The 15,545-nt window shown below is 34.1% G+C and overlaps 1 protein-coding gene and 1 pseudogene across 3 annotated transcripts in view; both read left to right on the top strand.

Annotated features, from left to right (window-relative positions):
• NAALADL2 (N-acetylated alpha-linked acidic dipeptidase like 2) overlaps positions 1-15,545 on the top strand; it is a 1,254,620-nt gene that overhangs the window by 862,168 nt on the left and 376,907 nt on the right. The window lies entirely within an intron of this gene.
• Positions 387-13,190, top strand: LOC105862398 (pre-mRNA-splicing factor CWC22 homolog pseudogene; annotated as a pseudogene).

Below are 15,545 nucleotides of genomic sequence, written 5' to 3'. Positions count from 1 at the left end.
AACTATTAAACTGTTCATTGAACAATTGGCTTTTCTTTTGATATATGCTTCTCTCTATGTCACCTGCAGGAATCCTCTTCTGAGAAGGAAGGAAAACCACCAAGTCCCATGCCTTTAAAAAATTGGATGACTGGGGTTCACTTTTTTAACCCCCCAATAAGGAGTTAGGGCACACTTTCATTTTGGAAGTTCACCTTTTTGGGCTACAGGCAAATAAGAAAAAAACACCTGAACTAAATATTCTATAGTAATTTTTTAAAAAGTATTGGTTTGATACAATTGCTTTCTGTATACCAAATTATACTTCATAATATCATATGTAAAATTATAATATAGCAAATATTTCTATATCTGATTTATTACTCTCTTAATGGATTGATATCTCTTAGATATTATAATTTTTCCACAAAATTCTAAGATTTTAATATCAATATTTGATAAATAATGTTAGGTACATAAAAAATACACACAAAGACACACATAAATTCCGAGTCTTCTCTTTGTTGTGGTGGATACATCACTAATCTTTTATTATATTCTTTTCTGGTGGATACATCACTAATCTTTTATTACATTCTTTTCTTCTGGCTAATGCTTCTCTGCTTTGAACTTCCATTGGGACCTACAGTGATTAGACCAGGTAGATTGAAGCACATATAACCAAATACATTTTTTTCCTTGCACTAAGTCCCAAACTTAGTACATTACAAAGGAACTGTCTCCATGCACTAGAAAAGCTAGAAATCTAGGTCTATAATTACTTTTACTAACTACATTTGAGACCTGTCTTACATTTAAAAGTATACATATTAATATTGTAATGCCTTGCTACCCAATGGCATTTTTATATTAATAGTGCAGTTGCCACTGCATGGAAAAAAATAAAAACCCAAATATCTATTTAGTCCACTTGAGAATTTTCATTGTATTAGAGCCACTCCTGACTTAGAACCTTGTCTTTCTTACCTCCTTGAACTTTGAAGTATTCACATGAGTGTTTCTGTGCATTGCAAGAATCGAAAGGGATGCAGTAGACTTGATGAGCAGCTGTGATGGTACTGAGGTTAAACCTGGACATGGAAATATCATAGTGGACTCCTCAAAATTCAGAAAAACAATTCCCAAGTAACATATGGACTTCCTATAAATTAACTGTACTTTCAATTGTTCATCTGAACTCATTGACCCAAACAGGTTGTAAATATCCAGGGAGAAAGATCTAGTTTTGAATCATTATAATAGGCACTGACATGTAAGTTTTGAGTCACAAAGAGTAAATGGGTACTCTGTATTATTTATTCTTTATCCAAGACAGTGCTAAGCTGTATTCATTGCTCATCTTAGTTTCAACCTTCTGTTGGTGAAATACTTTTAGCTTCCTCACCTCCCATCATTTTAAAACAGTTCTAAATTCTTTCTTTTCTTTTGAGGTAGTATGTAGGGGAGAAGGGTAAAAATTTGCTTGCAACCCATAGCCAAACCTGGAAGGCACAACAGGGTCAGAGCTTCATTGGGTGAGTGTGTGTTTCTGATCCCATTGATTTCCCCTAGGGACAGAAAGGCTGAGCAGTAGTGACATCCAGTCATGATTCTGTTACCTTGTTGAAAGTAGATTCAGTGGGCTGGTAAGTCTCTCCACATTCTCTAACAACATTAAAACATGCAGCAAGAATAATTCCTGAACAGAGAGATTCTCAGGAGAATTTTGTGGGTGCATCATGTTTCATTTATTGTAATATGTGTACTTTAAGTTTCTAGGTCAGATACATATGTATCTTCATGTGACTTATGTAAGTATAATGGACAACAGCTCACAATTTACTATTTACAGTCCCACAACCCATGAGAAAGGGGAAATGCATTAATTTATGGTGAAAGTTAGGGGCCTTTTTTTTTCTTTACAGGGGGATTGGGGTAAGAGTTTCCCTAAACACCCAGGTTGTAATTCCTGCCATGTTATTAACAACACAGTAAAGCCAGTTTACCTTTTTAGTCTTGTTTCTTCATTTACACAATTTAAGTTTGAATTGGATCTTCCTTAAAGTACTATCCCTGCAAAAACAAACAAACAAACAAAACTATGGCTTTGTCTTGTTAATTATTTCAGTGAGAAGGCCTGTTCCATTTGGGTGGAGCAAAGTGTGTAATCATGATGCTTTCTTAGCAGCAACGTTGACAGAGCCAAGGAGGACTCCTCTGTGCAGCAGACACATACATGCAAGTTAGAGTTCCTGGTGATGGAAAAAGAGAAAGACACTAATTAATTAGAGACACAGAAGAAACTAAAAAAGACAGCCCCATCTCTGACCCTTAGCAGGACTTGAAGCTGACGTCCAGCAGACTTTCATTCTTAGTTCTTGATACTCCTGCTATATTTATTGTTTCTATCGTTTCTAAGCACTCATTCCTCCCCTCCTCCACCATCTCCCAGTTTCCCTCCTCAATTAGTCAGTACCAACAAGCAGCCTATCATTCACATTATATTGTTTTCCAACTCTATTACCTGCCATAGGGCTAAGTTACTCTTAGAGAGACCACTAGAAAAATTATAAGCAAGGATTTTGAGAAAGTGTTCTTAGGATAGCTTTTTAGAAAATGAATTGCTGAGTCAAATTACTATATATGACACTTAAAGGTATTGATACATACTGGGAAGATTATACCTCTGGAGGAGATGCCTGTTTCTCTGAATTACATCATCACTTTATTGTCAACATTTCCAAAGGTGTTTCATTTTAATTTCCATTTCTTTGATGACTAGCAAGGTTGAATATTTAAATTTATTAGCCATTTACATTTCTGTTTCTATCAGTTGACTATGTTGTCTCATTTTCCTATTGGTGAATCCATCTTTTGTACTGTTCAATCCAGCTCTTTCGAGTACTGCTCATTAAACCCGATGAATCTCTAAAGAAAAGGTGTTTATTGATATGTTCTAGATATCAAACATGTTGAGAGAAAGATAAAGGGCTGATTTTTCATGTTTTCAAGCAAATGAAATATCGTCCTCATTCTCTGGATGAAAAAGGACTCAACAGAGCATTAAATAAATGTTTAAAAGAGGAATACGTAGGCAAACTTAGAAAAGAGGATAAAACAATTAATCTGCATTCTTCCCCCAATGTGCTTGGCTATATTTCATCCTCGTATAATTTGATCTGTTTTCTCCTAAGTCACAGAAATAGTGATTTTTAAGGTATTACCGTCAGTCTTTCTGAGGTGAGGAACATAGGATCAAGGGTTAAATCAGCACTGGCCTTGTGATCCTTTTGTGCTGCAGAAACTCCTATGCAGAGCTTGCAGGAAAAGTGAACATTTCCAGCTTCCTCTACGACCAGGGCTGTGTTTATCCATGTCCTCTTTTGAGGCTGTTTCTTAATATATATTTAAAAGTAAAAGATAAATGGAAATAAAATAAGCTAGAGATTACTTGATCAATAAGAATATATAAAACAATAAAAATAAGGACCTACACAGAAAGCACCTACACAGACAAAAAGAACTACAACAAAGGATTATGGTAGGTATGTCAGAGAAATTATTTATAACCAAAAACAGTGCAACAAACCTAGGATATAAAGCTTGAAGTTCAATTCATAAAATACTTTTAAAGAAAGGGTTGCAGAGTATATATTTTATGTTGTACAATCAACCTTATGGTCTGGGTCAGTTAATAATGTCATTCCTTCCTACTGCACCCATGATAAATGTCATTAATCAATCCAGCATTATTTCTGACTGGGCCTGGAGAAAGCCTTAGAATGATTTCTCAACAAAACTCTCTAAGCAGCCATTATCAATCAAGCAGTCGGCATTGGAATTGAAAGTTATTGCCCTTTCAGTGCTTGACTCATCTGCTAGAGGCATGAGCAATTTTATTAACTTAAAACATAGATGAGCCAATCAGTTTCTTTGCAGCAAGTTGAACCTTCCTAATGTCAACAGCTTTCTGGCATGGCCTTCTTTCCCAGCTCATGAGTCTTCTTTAAACTAAAGCTCCCTAACTGGAATGCAAGGACACACCAGTAGGTCAAAATGGGTACATATTTATAGAAGTTACTGATTTCTTAGCCCTGAGGAATCCATTTGGGGATGAGGATGCCAGAAATCCTGGGCTGTCACTTTTAGCCATAAGCAGCCACATCTGTTTACTCCAGTGTGCCAGTATTATAATTTTATACACATATAATGAAAGAAATAGAAAGTTTTGCTTTGAATTATGGACGAATCAATTCTGCCATAGTCAGAGACATTTATTAGTACACAGGTGGTTCCTCTTTTTTAAATGTTACCTTAAGCCAGTAGTTTTTGAAACCACAATAAAAAGATATTTAATAATGTTTTTAAATGAAATGTATATATATTTACATATATACAGACACATCTCACTTAAAGACAGGGATATGTTTTGAGAAATGCATCATTAGGCCATTTCAAAGTTATGTGAACATCACAGAGTGTACGTACTTACACAAACCCAGATGGTATCGCTTACTACACACCTAGGCTATATGGCATAGCCTATTGCAAACCTGTATAGCACATTACTATACCAAATACTGTAGGTAACTGTAACACAGTGGGAAACATTTGTGTATCTAAATACATCTAAACATAGAAACATAGAACAGATAGAGCAAAAATACAGTATTATAGTCTTATGGAACCACTGTTGTATATGTGGTCCATCATTAACTGAAACATTATGTATCACAGTCATGTATATGACTATATATATAGAATCTATATATATATATATATATGTGTGTGTCTTTCATTCTGAGATTCAACTGGTTCTACATGGACTAAGAATACATTGGTCTGTGCTGCATTTCCCAGGGCATAGCTATTGCTTGGTGTATCTCCTGGCATTCTAAGCATGGAAGTATAGTAGATGATCATGTGTATTTAAGGAGCATTGTTTGATTATTGTAGGTTATTTTGGTAATAGAAGATATTATAAACTCTAATTGAGATTAACTTCTCATAAAGTGGCTTCCTAAGGCACGTGTATCTTCTCTTTCTCATTAAAATCTACCTAACATATCCTGTGATCTCTGAACACTTATAATTATGGTGTTAGATTGATTTGAATTATATTGCTATAAAACATTTCTAAATAAATTTAAGGTTTTTAGGTATAATTAATCTTGAACCTTTAGCTATAATATGAAGCACTGAATGGGAATCAGTTTGGAAACATAAAACTAAATATAATTTACACATTAAATACAAACAAAATTATAAAGCCAATAAGAAGCAAATTGACAAAATTAATTTAATGTGACAGATGATTACTTTTTAAGAAAGCAAATTATGCTTACATCACAAAGATAAGCTGAATGCTACAGAGCAATTCTTCGAACCAAGCAGGACAATGTTTCTTTTTGTCTCGTGACTCAGTCTCCTTCAATCCTTTCTAAAACTGCTTTTGGAATGATCACTGTAAATGCTCTACTACTTTAGATCTTTGAATGGTTCCTACTTACTATAATGACCCAAACATTTCAAGGTAGTAGACAGGATTCTTCTTATCTGAGTTCTGCTTACTTCTAGCCTCATCTGTGTAATATAATCTACAATTAAATAAGTCTCTGTAGGTACTTCCGGTGTAATGGCAGTGTGGTGGGGCTCCAGGTGACATTTGCAGACAGAAAAAGTAAACTGTCAAGGAATTCAGACCATTGAGTACTTGCTATTTGAACCAATTTGAGGAATCTTTGATTTATTTATCAACTGCAACAGAAAATGAAAAGTAACGTGGCACAGATAAAACATTCTGGCCATGACAGAAGGGAAAACTATAATTCATATCAGAGAACCTCCTCTCCAGAAGACAGATATGCAGAACAAGAAAGATCTCCATGGGATAGAGATTATTTTGATTATAACAGGTCAGACTATGAACGTTTAAGAAGAGGACATTCTTACGATGGTAGCATGGAGTCCCGAAGTAGGGACCAAGAAAAATGCAGAGAAAGAGAAAGAAAGAGATGTGGATCAGAAAAGGTCCTGGAAATCTCCATCTCCTGGGATAAGAAGTGCAGAACCATCAGTAACCCAGAGTTCCTCTTTTCAGGATGAACCTACTGCAAAGAAGAAAGATGAGCTGGATCCTCTCCTTACTTACACTGGTGGAGCATACATTCCTCCTGCAAAGCACAGGATGATGCAAGAACAGATTACAGATAAAAACAGCTTAGCATGCCAGAGAATGAGCTGGGAGGCCCTAAATAAGTCAATCAATGGTCTTATCAACAAAGTCAACATTTCTAATATAAGTATTATTATTCAAGAGCTTCTTCAAGAAAATATAGTTAAAGGAAGAGGACTGCTGTCTAGATCTGTTTTGCAAGCACAGAGTGCTTCTCCAATCTTCACCCATGTTTATGCAGCATTAGTGGCAATTAACAACTCAAAATTTCCACAAATTGGCGAATCAATTCTGAAGAGGTTAATTCTTAATTTTCAAAAAGGCTATCGAAGAAATGATAAGCAACTTTGTCTGACTGCTTCAAAATTTGTGGCACATCTTATTAACCAAAATGCGGCACATGAGGTTTTATGCCTAGAGATGCTCACTTTGCTCCTGGAAAGACCAACAGATGATAGTGTTGAAGTAGCTATTGATTTTCTCAAGGAATGTGGCCTCAAATTAACACAAGTGTCACCAAGAGGAATCAATGCTATTCCAGGAGTCTGAAATTGACAAAAGAGTTCAATATATGATTGAAGTAATGTTTGCTGTACGGAAGGCTGGATTCAAGGACCACCCTATTATTCTAGAAGGAAATGACTTAGTGGAAGAAGATGATCAGTTCACCCATATGCTCCCTTTAGAGGATGACTATAATCCAGAAGATGTTCTTAATGTTTTCAGGATGGATCCAAATTTTATGGAGAATGAAGAAAAGTACAAAACCATTAAGAAAGAAATTCTTGATGAAGGAGACAGTGACTCAAACACAGACCAAGAAGCTGGAGGTAGTGAGGAGGAGGAGGAAGAAGAGGAGGAGGAAGAAGGAGAAGAAGATGAAGAAGGACAAAAAGTGACTTTCCATGACAAAACAGAAATTAATCTGATCTCATTTCATCATACAATTTACCTTGCTATTCAGTCAAGTTTAAGTTTTGAAGAATGTGCTCACAAATTGCTGAAAATGGAGTTCCCTGAAAGTCAAACAAAAGAACTCTGCAACATGATACTTGATTGCTGTGCCCAACAGAGAGCATACGAGAAATGTTTTGGCTTATTAGCTGGGAGATTTTGCATGCCAAAAAAAAGAATACATGGAATCTTTTGAAAGTATATTCAAAGAACAATATGATACCATCCATCGCTTGGAAACAAACAAATTGAGAAATGTTGGTAAGATGTTTGCTCACCTTTTATACACTGATTCACTTCCATGGAGTGTTCTTGAATGTATAAAACTGAGTGAAGAATTCACCACATCATCCAGTAGAATTTTTGTCAAAATATTTTTCCAGGAACTGTGTGAATACATAGGTCTCCCTAAACTTAATGCAAGATTAAAGGATGAAACCCTATAGCCATTCTTTGAGGGATTATTACCCCAAGATAATCCAAGAAACACTTGGTTTGCCATCAACTTCTTTACTTCTATAGGTCTTGGGGGTTTAAAGGATGAATTGCGTGAGCATCTCAAAAATACACCAAAGGTCATCTTGGCACAGAAACCAGATGTCGAGCAAAATAAATCCTCCCCATCTTCCTCTTCAGCATCCTCCTCTTCAGAGTCTGACTCCTCTGACTCTGATGCTGACAGCAGCAACAGCAGTTCAGAGTCGTCCAGTGAAGAGAGCAGGTCTTCATCTGCCAGCAGTCACAGCTCTGCCCCAGCTAAAGAAACAAGAAAGAAGGGACAAAGGAAGACCAGAAGTAAAGAAGTAGATAAATTGATCAGGAGCCAACACAAAAATGATAGGAAACACGAAGAAAGAAGACTAGAACAAAGGCACCAGGAAACAAGGACTGAAAGAGAAAGGAGGTCAGAAAAACACAGAGATCAAAATTCAAGAGATCCAAATTGGAGAGATCCCATAAGGAAATATATGTCTGACAGAGATGTTCCTCCTGAACGAAATAATTACAGCAGAGTCATGAATGACAGAGACCAAGAAATGCACATAGATTTGGAAAATAAGCATGGTGATCCTAAAAAGAAGCAAGGAGAGAGGAGAAATTCTTTTCCTGAGAATGAGAGGCACAGACACCGAAATAAGGACAGTGACAATTTTAGAAGAAAAGATAGATCAAAGTCAAAGGAAAAAAATAGAAAACATTCAGGCTCTAGAAGCGATGAGGATAGGTATCAGAATGGTGCTGAGAGGCAATGGGAAAAATCTAGCTGATACTCTGAACAACCCAGAGAATCAAAGAAAAATCAGGACTGCCAAAGGGAAAAGTCCCCAGCAAAGCAAAAATAATTCTACAAAATGACATAAACTGGACATGCCTTATATTAAGTTGAAACAGATTATTTTTTACATTGATTGGTGAACTTTATAGAGAATTCTTGTAAAAAGTACTAGTTTGTATTTATAAATTTTAAAAATGTTTTCTTTGTAACATGTTTTATAATTGATACATCTCATGGTCCTCCACATAAAATTATTTGAAGAGAACAGTTTCACTAGAAAGGGATGTAAGTCTTGCTTATATTTTGTGAATAAAATGATCAAATACTGAAAAAAAAGTCTGTGTAATTTGTTATCAGCTATGCTATACTAAGTATTTGCAATTTCCAAAAATATCATTCTGTTTCTTTCTTCAGACCATTTCCAACATGCTTTTCCCACTGTCTCTTGCATTTACACCAGCTAATGGCCACTCCAACAGAAACTGGATTTTATTAATAGTATCTTCTGGAAAACCCATTGTATTAATCTTCTCCCTGTCCTTCTCCAGCTCTGAATAAATTGGCTCCCTCTCTCCGCCCCCCACAGAGCTCTATACATTTCTTTGACTAGTTTTACCACTCTGCTATAAATGGTTGGTTTATTCTACTTGACTGTGAGTTATTTGAGAGAAGGATAAAGCCAAATTCATGTCCTAAGCACCTAGCAAAAAGCCTGACATTTTTAAATCCTTTATACATATTTTTGAAATAAACAAATGAATGAGATCACATTCATAAAATTACCTCACATGCTAGTTTCTGGTTTGAGCTCTAATTTTTTGTTGTTTTATTTGGTTTCGGTGTGCATGTTTGTGTGTGCACACGTTTGTATGTACTCAACAGGGAATGCAGGAAGCTGGATAGAAGGAGGTTTGGTGTGAGTTACTTCCCTCAGGGGGTTTCTGTGAGATTTTTTTTCACCTTCTTTTTCTCTTTTGCTTTGTTTTCTATCTTACTTTTGTGTATACTCCCCAGTTCTCCCCTTCTCTTTGACCTGTGTTAGGCTTTTACAGTTTCAGAGTCTTTCTTTGAAACTGCAGTAAAGGCAGACAAAAGTGAATTGTCCCTTGGAGCTAGATTAGTTATTTGTTTTTATAGAAGTCCAGGAGATACTTTTATTTGGTTGCCATAAAATGTCAGGTCATGCTGGTGTGTGGGTATGCAGTTAGTCCTTTGAGTGAGTACCAGATAAATTAATGCCAACAAAAAACCAAATAACAACATTAAAACTCTGGTACTAAAATATATATTTTCTCAGTAAATTAATATTGTCTAATGTTTTCTATTTTTACCATTTTATTTTACTAGTCTGTAGGCTTTGTGTAAAATTCCAGAGAGTCATTCTTATAGTTAAAAGAAGAATAATGAAATATTTGAGTTATTTTGACAACAATAAAGAAATGTCTACTCAAATCACTAATGATGAAGGATATATTTATTCCTCGCATTAGCTTTTATTAAATTTGGAAGAGAAGAAGAACTTTTAAAGACGTCATTAGACATTGTTGATATACTTAAGAAAAATTGGCTGCCATAAAGATTAGTTATTCAGAATTCCTAAACTCATACATTAGAACTGAATTGAAAGCTAGCATTGGAGGTTATCCTATGAGTTCATTAAGGTTTTTTTTTGAGACAGAGTCTCGCTTTGTTGCCCAGGCTAGAGTGAGTGCCATGGCATCAGCCTAGCTCACAGCAACCTCAAACTCCTGGACTCAAATAATCCTACTGCCTCAGCTTCCCAAGTAGTTGGGACTACAGGCATGTAGCACCATGCCTGTCTAATTTTTTCTATATACATTAGTTGGCCAATTAATTTCTATTTATAGTAGAGACGGGGTCTCGCTCTTGCTCAGACTGGTTTCGAACTCCTGACCTTGAGCAATCTGCCCGCCTCGGCCTCTCAGAGTGCTAGGATTACAGGCGTGAGCCACCATGCCCAGCCCATTAAGTTTTAAATTTCATGTATTTGTTTATGCAACAAATATTTGGAAGGTGTCAAACATGTGCTAGACATTATTTCAGGTCCTGGGTATAGTAACATGGGAGAAGAACATGCAGGTTTACAATGTGCAGGTTCCCTCATCCTTGTTTGTAATACTTTTGTGTAGACACGCATTTTATTTTGCATTGTCAAAACATTCTGGGGGAGTGAATGGCATAAATTAAAATATCTTAATTTACTTTTTGGGCCCCAGCCTGAATCATACAAAACTACAATTCCTCACACAGTTATCTGTGATATCTGTTAATATCTGAAGTAACAGAGTATAGTGGAAACAGCAAGCACTCACATTGGAGCCAGAATGCTTGGATTCTGGTCCTCATAGGTTCTGCCAGAAACAAGTTGTACGATCCTGGATTAGTGGCTTGACCTCCCATCTCTTCAGGAAATAAACTTATATTTTCTCTAAATGTGTTTCATATCTATGATTCTCTGCTTACAGAATCTAATAATTTGCTAATGCAAAGCACCCCTTAATCTCTAATTAGCTGTAACCCCCCCTCTGTGTTCCCAAACATAGTGATCACAATTTACAGAGGAAGATCAGTTGCAAAAGCCATGTGAAGCTAAGCCTTTCTCCAAATAAGAGTGTGCCAAAAGCAATGCAACATAGAGTCAGAGATTGTCTATGTTGACTGACAGTACTAGTCAACAGTACTAGTAATCAACTAGTAACTATACATGTAACACAGTAACTAGATTTAGATTCTCACCAAGTGTCATGAAACCTTTAATATAGAAATACCAGCAGTATTTATGATGAGTTAGAGAAATGTATAGCAATGTATTCTTTCTCTCCTTCTGTAAACTGCTGAAAAAATCTAAAGTTACACTTCTAAATGGAATTTCATTCGAGCTATATCTGAACCAAGTAGAAGTTGGCCTCATATATCAAGGACCATCAGCACTTCATTGCTATCCGTGTTGTAAGATAAATTACTTTGACAACACAAATTTCTGGGAACATCTTATTTACTGAGAATAGCAATTAATCACTTAAAGTAATATTTAAATAAAATGCATTTCCAGGAAAATATTTTAATTTTATTATACCTTTTAAGATTTCACTGAGCAACTTACATGACTTGAAATAGAAATGGATTTTCAAAAAAAGTTTTTACTTGATATTACAATCTATGTAATCACCTAAATACAGCTTTATCCTATGGGGCTTAATTATCTGTAACTCATACATATATATTTTGGTTCCCTTTTAAGCTGTATAACATGTCTACATTAGCAATATAAATAGTGTTCTTCAAGATTTAAAATGCAACTTTAAGCACCTTGTAAGCACTTTGTAAAAATAAAGTTGGAGATTTCTCTTTTGATCCATTTCCTGTATTTGATTTATAATTTTATCTTTGGGACAAGTTATTTTTATAAGACTCTTTTATCATTCAATATAATAAATAATTATTAAGTGATGCTCAAAGATATTCATGATTTTAAATTGCAAGATAAAAATTGTGTCATGGATACTTTAGTAAGCTTATTTTGAGGAGGTCATGTAACAATAGTTTAACTCTCCTGAACATTGGTAAATATGCCAAAACTTTTTAAGTTACTGAGATGAACTTAACTTTGATATACTATAACATTTTTGCAAATATGAAACTTTACCATAAATTATGAATATTTTAAAACTCTGTGGATTTTCTTCCTGATAATTTCTTATGCATAATAAAATGTATTAATATTTTCCTTATAATATATTTTGCATATGTTAAAATTTATCAATCCCAATGCCTTAATGATGCCTTTACATACACTTTGGTGGAGAAATAATAATTAATCATGATAAGAACCTTTGTTGAGCACCTTCTATCTGCCAGGCCTTGTGCTAAATCGTTTGCTAGCATTGTCTCATTTAATCTGCCAATAATCCTATGAGGTTAAGTGCTATGCTATACTAAACTTTATTTTAATATTTTCTTAGTTATTTTGTGTATGACTATTATGGAGAAAATTCTGTTTTCGTTTTTTTTATTATTATAAAGATTATTTGCACATTTCTTATTTACATTTGTTTATATATTGATCACCTGCTAAAGGCCAGGCAATCCTATTCGTGCTGGGAACATAGCAAGTGCTGAGGATATAGTTAGTAATGAATAGGACAGACAAGGTGCTTGCCCTCATGGAGTTTATAGCCTAGAGTTGCAGGACAGACATTAAACACATAAATATGATAATTTCAGGTCACGATTACTACTATGAAGAAAATAAAGTAATAGCTTCAGAATGACAATAGGGAGTAAGGGTGAAGGGTAAGGTTACTTTGGATTGGGTGGTCAGAGATGGATTACCTGAGAAAGTAGCATTTGAGCAGACACAGTGAGGGTATCTGAGGGAAAAGTATGAGAAAAGACACTGAGTAGGAATGAGTTTGTTATTTTCAAAGAACAACAACAAAAAAATTGGCTACTGTGACTTGAGCCTGGTAAATGAGAGAGTGACATGAAATGTAGTCAGAGAGTGGACAGGAAACAAATTATTCACTGAAGGAGAGAAGAAAGATTGTTACCAGAGGCTTGGGAATAGGGGAAGGGATGTTGATCCCTGCTGATCAGCAGCAGGGAAGATGTTGATCGAAGGGAATAAAGTTTCAGTTAGACGAAGGAAGTTTTGGTGATATATTACACTGCATGGTAACCATAGTTAATACTAAAGTACTGTATGGTTCAAAATTGCTAACAGGATAGATTTTTAAGGTTTTCACCACAAAAAAAAGTTACTGAGGTGATAGATATGTTAATTAGCTTAATTTAATATTTCTATAATACATAATAGATCAAAATATATAATATCTTATAATATAAATAGTTATTATTTATATATTAAAAATAAATTTTAAAATTTATAAAATAAATATAAAAACTAACAATTATTTAAATTTTATAACCAGAATAGCATGTTTACTGCTTTGAAATTATCATTTTCTTTGGCACTTGCCTTTGAAATAATAAAAGATCCAGATTACACTTGGAACCACTTCTGATAGAATTTCAAAAGATTAAAGAAACTGAGATTATATGTAATGTTTTGGAATGAGCAGGGCAATTATGCCTTTTGAACAATCATAGATACTGACTTATGGTAAAAATGGATTGGTCTGGTTTATTCTGGGGGACATAGAAAATGTTATCTCTTCAATGATTTTATATTGTCTTTATCAAAATTCTAAAATGTGCTTTTATTTGGTATGTTTCTTCTCATTTGAATAAGATATTCTTAATGGATATTTTAAATTGAGCACCAATAATAACATTGTAAAACAAATAATCAAATAGATGAAAAAATTGAGAAAATTGAGGTTAATGAATTGCAGAGTTTTTAACAGAAGCTTAGTAGTTTTATTAATAAACTAGAGCCAAGCTTTATTTGTTTTCTCAGATTCTTTCTATAGGTATTTACACCATACTCATATATCTTTGTCCCATTCAATTTAGTTCTCTGTGTAGTTTACATTAGCATTCTTACTTTAAAATATATATATCTAATATTCTATTTTCTTAAATGAGTAACACATGAAGATACTTTTTCATGTGAATTCTAAACTGTGTCCTCTTCTGTTCATTCTCAATATCAACCTTGCATATTTAATTTTAAATGCACAATTTTATTGAACCCTAAACTCTATAGTTATGGAAGTATTAATGGAAAATTTTCTGAAAGGCATTATAAATTCTCTTTTTCACTTGTTACTCTATAGAAAGTAAACATGTGAATTGAGCTAAGTGTGTATCTACCTCTTACAAAAGCTATCCAGAATGATTTGTTAATGTCTTCTATTTTTAATTCTAAAAATATTTGCAGTTATCATTTTGAATATTTTGTGTCAATAAATTTTTAGATGAATGAATCTTACCAAGAGATTATTGACACATCTTTCATGTGAAAAATTCTATATATATGTGAAATTTAAATTCAAGTGGAATTTATTGTAAGTTATTTGAAAAATATATGATTATAATAAACCTAGTGGTAATTTACTTATTTAAACTAAAGAACACTTTTTTCTCCCCCTGCTCCAACTTCCCTCACAAGAAACTATCAGATTGCTTAGGATGGCTTGTAAGTTTATTAATTTGCATCGTATAACATTTTTCAGTTATTAATAAAAAGAGTAAACATGCAAAAGCCATTGAGTGCATTTTAACCAATTTGAGAAAAGTATTTTCCTTGTTTTTATACATATTTTATTGGTGTGCAAATTTACAGAAAGAACACTATGACATAATCAGATTGTGCATTTGTTAACATACATTTTATCAGGAAAATGCTAAATATTAGAGTAAAACCACAAATTACAAAATTTAAATGTAAAACTTATCTCTCAAAGGGAAGGTTCAGGGGATACTGCTGAAATGTGCAAGGTTTTGAAATAAAAGGGGCAGTTATTATTTAAAAGTAGAAAGGTAAGTAATCAAAGAACTAAACATAGTTGTCTAAGTCTTAACCTTAAGAAAGGGATAGGAAAGAATAGCATCAGTTAAATTCTCATGTTTTGTGTATCAGGAAATCAATTTATTTATCTATATAATTTATAAATCTAGAAATAGTTCTATGAATGTAATTAGTAGAAACACTAAATGGAAAGATAGTTAAAGAGAGTGCTTCTGAGAAGTGGGCTTGGGGTGCAAAAGGAATGAGTTGGAGCCAATTACTTTTCATCATAAACTCAGCTGTACCATTCATTTGCTACCATGTACACATCCTATTTTGATAAGAATATTTCATGAAAGTTGGGTTTCTTTTGAAATCATGTATTAAGTTTCATTTAAAAGATCCCAGATGATTGAGCTGTACTCCACCAGAAACCAGCACAGGGAAGCCCTGCATGGACACTCTTCGATATGGAACCAAGATTTCCAAAGAAAAATCCTAGACACTACAGAGTCTTCTCTTATACATATTTGCTGATTGATTCAACAAATGTTTATGGAAGACCTACTCATGCCAGCAATTCTGTTAAATCACTGTGAAACGTGAGCAAAATTACCTAATACTCTTGCTTTCATAGAGCTTCTAGTCTAAAGAAGATGATCAAATAATTTCACAAATAAATGTTGAGCTTTAGCATATTTACATGGCATAGTCAGAACACATAACAT

This window comes from Microcebus murinus, chromosome 1 (genome assembly GCF_040939455.1).
Source record: "Microcebus murinus isolate Inina chromosome 1, M.murinus_Inina_mat1.0, whole genome shotgun sequence".
In the NCBI taxonomy this organism is placed as follows: domain Eukaryota; kingdom Metazoa; phylum Chordata; class Mammalia; order Primates; family Cheirogaleidae; genus Microcebus; species Microcebus murinus.
This window is presented reverse-complemented; position numbering and strand designations above follow the sequence as displayed.